Raw genomic sequence first — 7,319 nt, 5'->3', positions numbered from 1 at the left:
TAAATATCGTGAAGACACCCCTCCCAAAAGGATAAAAATATTCCTCACCCCCCCCCTAAAAATTTCAATCGCGCAGTCTGCGCCATACCCCCCTCCCCTCCTCAGACCAAAAAAGTAGGGGGTCAAAAGAAATGTAGGAGTTTGGGGGCGTAATCACAGAAGCTGATTTTTCTTTTTGTAAAATTGGGCTGTATTACTAGCTTTTAATACTAACTTAATAAATTCTAAAAATGTGAAATATGGCATCAAAAATCAAGACCGATGGCCACCCATTCCTTTTTAAAGCACCATTCTTACGAAATAGAAAATAAGGTGAGAAAAGTTCATTTATTTTGAGTTTTTAGTTTTTACTTTCGTAAAGTAAATCAATCCATCCTGCAAAAATCATTTTTAAATCAATCATTAGTTTTTAACTCTGAAAAGAAAGGAGGCAAGGACCCTTTACTTTTGTAAGTGACATGGGCGGATTTATGGGGGGGGGCTGGAGGGGGGCAATGTCCCCCTAGTTTTGGGAGGACTTTATGTTGTAACAACACATCTTTCAAAAATTTAATTTTTTTTTTCTTTTTTAAATAGTTCAGAAGGGTATGGGTGGATTTATAGGGGGGGCATAGTGGGCAATGCCCCACAGTTTTGGGAGGACTTTATATAGTAACAACATGTCATTCAAAATCTTAAAACAAAAAAATCATGATTTTTTTTTTTTATCAGTTCAATGAAAATGAAGAGAAAAGCGAATGTCCTTTTCTGATGGGAGAAAAGAAAAGGAAAAAAAAGAACATAAAATACAAATAGTACAGTTGTCACTGGGGTGCTAAAAATGTGTCTAAATTCACTATTTTGGACTGAAAACCATTTGGGCAAGTATATGAATGAAAATTTAGGCTAAACGAGCTTTACATTAAGCTGCAACACTTATAATAATTGACGATTATTTTAACAAATTAGAACCTAAATCAAAGGGGGGAAAACTCACCCCGCCCCCACTTCGTTTTCTGCCCCACTTGCAACTGAAGAAAAGTTGTTGTCATGAGAAATCTACGGTTTCATTTTTCTTTTAAATTTAAAATAACTATTTCTCACAAAGGTAGAACAGGACTGTGAAAATTTACAATCAAGTACTAAAATATCAGAGATTGGAAAGTACAAATGAAGTGTGTTAAATAATTTTATTTATTCTAGAGTCCTTGAAAATAATTAGATAAGTCTTTGAAAATCCTAAGCAAAGTGGGCTCCAATTACTTCTATTGCATATTGTTAATCTGTTTAGCCAGGGGAAAAAATGATACACTACCTCTATTCCTTTTCGTTTTCTGCACTCTACTTACAATTAAAAAAAGGTTGTTATAATGAGAAGTCTATATTTATTTTTTCTTTCAAACTTAAAATGGCTGTTTCTTACGAAGTTTGAACAATACTGTACAACTACATAATCTAGTTATCAGTTTCTATGTCTGTCCAATTAACCTCTATAAGGCTTTAATTTACAGAATTTTATATCCATTTTACAAAATTTCCTCCAAGTGAGAAACCCCCGGCCCCCTAAAATTGGAGATGCTCTATTTCCCACTTAAAAGGGAGCCCTGCGTCACTCTCTTGATACCAGCTCCCTCTCTTAAGGTCAATTCAAAAAGGACAGCATGAAAACACACATTAATGAAAACGACACAAAAAAGGAAAGAATGGACTTATGCTCACAGGAAACAGACAAAAACATGGGAGTGGGGGACAATAAAAATGTTGCTTTAAAAAAAAAATCATGCTCACCTAAGAACTCAGTCCTAAATCCGCCTATGGTAAGTGAGGGGGCAGTTGCCCCCCAGCTCTTGCAGCTTTCGTAGCTAACTATCAATTTCTTCTGGGTCTTCATGATTATTTTGTATTTAACCATAGAAATTTTTTCATACGAATTGCTTTTAATTTTAAATTCATCACTATTATATGGGGGTCCACTCACCCCTGTAGTAGTTAAAATTTACGGGGTATAAGTGGAAGCCCTCCTCTTAAACAATTATCAATAAAATTTTGTGTAAAAATTGCAATTGCAGAATGCACTTTAGGTTGCACAAAAGCTTTATGAACATTAAAATGTAATAAAAACTAGCCTCGAAACAGTTCTTTAAAAAATCGCTGTTTGAACTTATAAAAGATATTTTTCGGAAAATTTATTTCACATAAATTCTCTGACCCGAAAAATATTTATTTACATGAAGTGCAAAAACATTCAAAATAATTCACTGATGAAATGTGACGTGATCAGCTTAAAAAAAATAAATAAATAAATAAAAGAGTATACATTATACAGTTTTTTTCCTCGGGGGGGGGGGGACTTGCCAACATGCTAAACCCCAGAGGCAGAGTTTGACCACCAACGTCAACCACCCATGCTGTTCCCTCTTACTGTCGGACAGAAAAAAAAAAAAAAAAAAAAGACAAACAGAAATGAGCAAATGAGCTTTTTAACACACTGGCAAGTTTTTCTATGACGATGATGGGGTAAAGAATGAGAAAACATCAAATGCCCCTTTCCCTTTATGAAATCCTGGGCCCGGGCATAGTAGCCCGGGCCTGGCGACATGTGAGAAAAGGAGGGGCTGGGGTGATGTGTGACAATTTGTGACTGAGAAGGAGTCGGAATCAAATATGTTGGGAAAATTAAAATATGTGACATGATTTATGAACAGCCCCTTACGATATACTTAGCAAACAATTATATCATTTTTCGGGATACAGATGGCGCCACATAATAAAATATATATATTTTTTTAGCCATCTTTGCCGCAAATGCAAAAAAAAAAAAAAAAAAACGTGAAAAATTGACAGTAATGTACGTAATGTATCATAAAAATATGGCAAGAGAGAGAGAGAGAGAAATATGCGTGCAGCCAAAAATAATGAAAATAGTTAAATTAGCCCTGAGCAAAAATAATAACGTGAGATGTTGAAATGTGTGGGGGGGGGCAGTGGCGTAGCGTAGGGGGGGGGGCAAAGGGGGCACTCGCCCCGGGCGGCACTTTGATAGGGGCGGCAAATTCTGTAACATTACATTAATATCTTTTTTTTTTTTTTTTTTTTTTTGGCACTTTGCTAGGAATGGCGAATTTTGTCTCACTACTAAATCAACACACATCAAAACCGTTTTTTTTTTCACTCTTCAGTTCTAAATTGTCTCAGGAAATTCTTCTCATTGAACCACGCGCACCAAATACTGGATACTAGGATGGATACTGTGGATAGACGCCACCTCCACCCAGTGGCGGCGCTAGGCGTCGGCGATGTCGGCGACTGCCGGCGGCCTCGCGCAGATAGGGCCTCGCAAAATTCTCAGAAGTTATAAGACATTTTTATCTTTTCAATTGAAGCTCGAGGCTCGTATTGAATACAACAGACACAAAAGTAATCAAAATAGTGCGTGAAGGGGAAACTGCGCTGAGCCAGCCTTAGCAAATGCGGGGCCCGATTAGAGAATTCTGTGTCCCTGCCTTATACAAAATAATTGTACAAATTTGAGCAGTGCCTGATCGTCGATTTTCCCAACGCGCGCAAATATTTGAAACTGATGCAATGGGATACTTTCACGCCGAGAAGAAGAACACCGCGGATACGGCTCCTTATGCAAAACAAACGCATATGGTAATGTTAAAGGTATTGGGAGCGTGGCGTTAGCTGTCGAAATTAGGTTTTTTCGTAAAGAAAAATGCTAACAAGCGGTTGTGCGTGTAGATGAACGAATAATGATGATAAAGAAGAATGCAAGGAGCAGGAAATATCCCTCAAAATCCTTCCACATTCAACTACAGAGCTAAAAAAATAAATCGGTTGTCAATGTCAAATCACGATATTCAAGGTTGTCACGACGGCCATGTATGACCACAAGGATTTTATCGGACTAAAAAAGAGTACTGAAAACTGATGCTGTGTCAACTTTTTCTTTCTTTTTGTGCAAGCCATCTTGTAAGAAGGAGGAATACAAATTTTATGCCTCGAGCTGCTGAAGCATAGTAAGTTATTTCGTCATTAATCTACACTTTATAGTCGTTATGTTTACATCAGTTTTGCCCATGTAAAGTTGAATGATAAATATAATACTTCTTGAATTTTCATTTATTCCCGTTAAAAAAAATCAAATAATGGAATTTTTATAAACAAATCATTTTTTTTTCAGTTATTTTTTTTTTAGCTTTGAGTATTAAAAAATGATGTTGTAAACTTGTCTCACTATTAGTACCAAAAAAAAAAACTATACCACCAAGTGCAAAAAAACTATAAATTATTTTCTCTTGTTGAATACAAAGGTTTATTCTACTAGTCCTGCAATTACCTGAATTCATTCTTATTTCCTTCATCCCCGAACATTAGTTCTCAGGTTAAATAAATTTTCAACATTCATATACAGCTCATGCATTCCATTGATTCAGGTATATTAATTGTAAATTCATGTGATATTTGTCATTGAATAATTTGTCATTATTCATATGTTTTTAAATGTCCTGTAAACAATTCTAGTTTTTGTAACAAAACATAGTTTTTTTTTTCATCCCGATACAAAATTGTTATGCCTCTTTAAGGATCTCTTTCGCTTTTTATACGTAGTATCCTGATTTTTGATTCTCCAGCGTTACGAACGGGACATTTTTTCCGAAAATCGCTCATTTGTTGTTCATTAATATTCTTGCATTTTCAACAATTGCTTATTTGTGTTTTTTTTTTTTTTTTTTTTTTTTTGAGCAATAACGATTGCTAATTGTTTTCATTTGACCGTCCTTGGCGTTGTGGTTCTTTTTTCAGCTTGGACCGGGAGCCTCTGCAGGCGCGGCTCCTCTGGTCCTAACCACTGTCCTCTAAAATCAGCTCAGCGGTGGTGTTCATGTCCTACTTACACACACGCTCATTCACTCACATACGCACGCGCCTTTGTGCATACACACAGGTCTACGCACACACACAAGCCGATACATGCACGAACGCGCGCCTACATACACAAAACTATAAACACGTAACCGCCCGGGGCAGGCTTGGAGGGACAGGAGCCGTTTCCAGAAGCAATAACTCCAATGAGTAGGGTCCAGTCGCAACTCATGATTGCGAAAAACATAATTTGGATTCAAAATTTCATAATTCAAATTAATTTTTCTTTTTTTTTTGTCAAATGTTGAATTTTGATAACTTTTCTACAATTTTATTCATTTCTTTTATTTAAAATATTAGGCAAAGGACAAAGTGTGCTAACTCAATGAAGGCTTGCATCCATGAATATTTTTGAGAACCAGTCAATTCAAGTAAATGTTTTTCTTTTGGACATTAAAGTATCACACTAGAGGTATTACTTTTAATATCTTTTCTGTTTATAAATGATTTTTTTTTTTTCAAAGTAAATAAAATATTTGTGTAATGTCCTTACATAAAATTATTGATTTTCCAAACACAATTTTGTATTTTTTAGTTTCCTGCTGCATTTTCAGATGGATGAACATTTATAAATGGAGAAATGTTCCAATTCTTACACCTTCATTGGATACATACCTGGTATAAAATTTTCCCATTAGTTAGAACTATCTAACAACTCTTGTAAATGATTATTACACCATCAATTCTTAATGACATTTTAAAAATAATAGCAAATAGCTTTTCTTTTCTGTGATGGAAATATACCTCCTGGGGAACCCGCCTTGCTTCTGCAAAAAGGGGTAATGCGCTTATTGCATCATACCTCCAAAGTGGCATCCCCACTAGAGTGCTTTTGATCTTAGGTCATGTTCAGAAGCTGTTTTATGATGCTCCAGTCTGGATGCCACTTTAAGGTAGTGTGGAAATTGATGCAGAACTTTATCTTTCTTAAAAAACCTTTAATACTCAAACGAGAAGGATTTGCATGCAACATATATTTCTAGGTTATCACAGTTGAAGTGGCTAACATCCCATCAGATTCATTGGCATAACGAAAAATTTTGCACACAAGAAGGCTGATTTTCATAAAAACAATGGATTTTTTTGAAAATAAAATTATTTTATTTGAATGTGTCATTGTTATTTTTTATACAAACTGTTGAACATTCAAAATTGGTTTTAAGACTAATGAGTAATATGTATTTTAAGCATCAAAAAGTTTTCCTCCCTAACAATAGGCAGTCTGATTACTAGTAAGTAGTGAATAGTATGGATAAGAGGGTAATTTTTATCAATTTATTATTAAAGAAGCAAAGTTTACCAGGATAAAGTAAAATAAAAAATTACAACACACACACAATAATCTATATATACTCAACAATGGCTTGATGTGTCCATATGGTAAAACTATACTTTGTATAATCCATGATTTGCTGTGTAGTGAGAGATTTCATACTTAGAACATGCCACTATGTTGTTCTCCATGGCGGGGTAAAATATTGAAAGTCCATATATACTTTTCAGTAACTTACCGCCCTATAGCCAGGGTTAAGGCGGAAATACATGAAATACACTGCCAGCTCAGTCAATTCCAGCCGAGGACCGCAGTTTCGTGCTTATTAGCACTCATCAGCCCGGCATAGGAAGTGAGAGAGCTGGAGGTGGAAAACCTCTTAAGGAAGCCTAGAGTGCCAAACAAACTGGTAGCTAATGTAGAATCAGCATTGATGACCAGATGAGTGACCGAACCATTGCTTCGGTCACTTGTCTGCTAGCTAGTTTCACAGCTAGTGAAACAAAATGTAAACAATATTATACAGTGAATTTCCATATATCACATCTTTTTAAACTTTTGGTCAACTTATCAAAAAATTCACGTCTTACAACTGAAAACAATCAATATAAACTGATAAAATTCTCTATTAGAATCCTATAATATGCTATGAATCAAGTGAAAGCATTTAGTAGAGGAAAAAAAATCCTTAAATGGTATCTTGAGAAGTTTTTTCAAAGAAATGTCGGGTTCAAAGCTATGCGGAAATATCACCGAAAGGCAAGGTTGTCAGATTTTGTCCACCCTGGGAAAAACCGCCCTATACACCTTTTTTCAGTACATTAAAATTTTCAAATCGAAAACGCTGAGCTTAATAATAATAAATAAATGTGTAATCTGTGTAAATGATGAATCTGTAACGTAGCAGTTAAATTTTCAATTAATGCAATTAAAAATTAAATCATGATACAAAAAATCATGAATTTTGGGTCCAGTATCAAAAGTTATAAAATGAATTAAAAAGTTGGTGTTGAGAAAGAAAATATTATAGTGTGGCTCTGATAAATGCAAGCTTGACCTTGATTACTTCTTTTTTTCGAACTTCAATTAAAAAGGGACGTGTAATTGCTGCACGGATTTGGGTTGGCATACTTTTGAG

General features: G+C 35.2%; 1 long non-coding RNA gene across 1 annotated transcript; it reads left to right on the top strand.

Annotated features, from left to right (window-relative positions):
• Positions 1-3,611: 3,611 nt before the first annotated feature.
• Positions 3,612-5,605, top strand: LOC129231072 (uncharacterized). Its single transcript, XR_008581225.1, has 3 exons — positions 3,612-4,001; positions 5,209-5,320; positions 5,444-5,605. It is a non-coding gene; the product is annotated as an uncharacterized LOC129231072 (long non-coding RNA).
• The last annotated feature ends 1,714 nt before the right edge of the window (positions 5,606-7,319 follow it).

Source organism: Uloborus diversus, chromosome 1 (assembly GCF_026930045.1).
Source record: "Uloborus diversus isolate 005 chromosome 1, Udiv.v.3.1, whole genome shotgun sequence".
NCBI lineage: Eukaryota > Metazoa > Arthropoda > Arachnida > Araneae > Uloboridae > Uloborus > Uloborus diversus.
The sequence above is the reverse complement of the archived record's forward strand: the minus strand, read 5'-3'. Positions and strand labels throughout refer to the sequence as shown.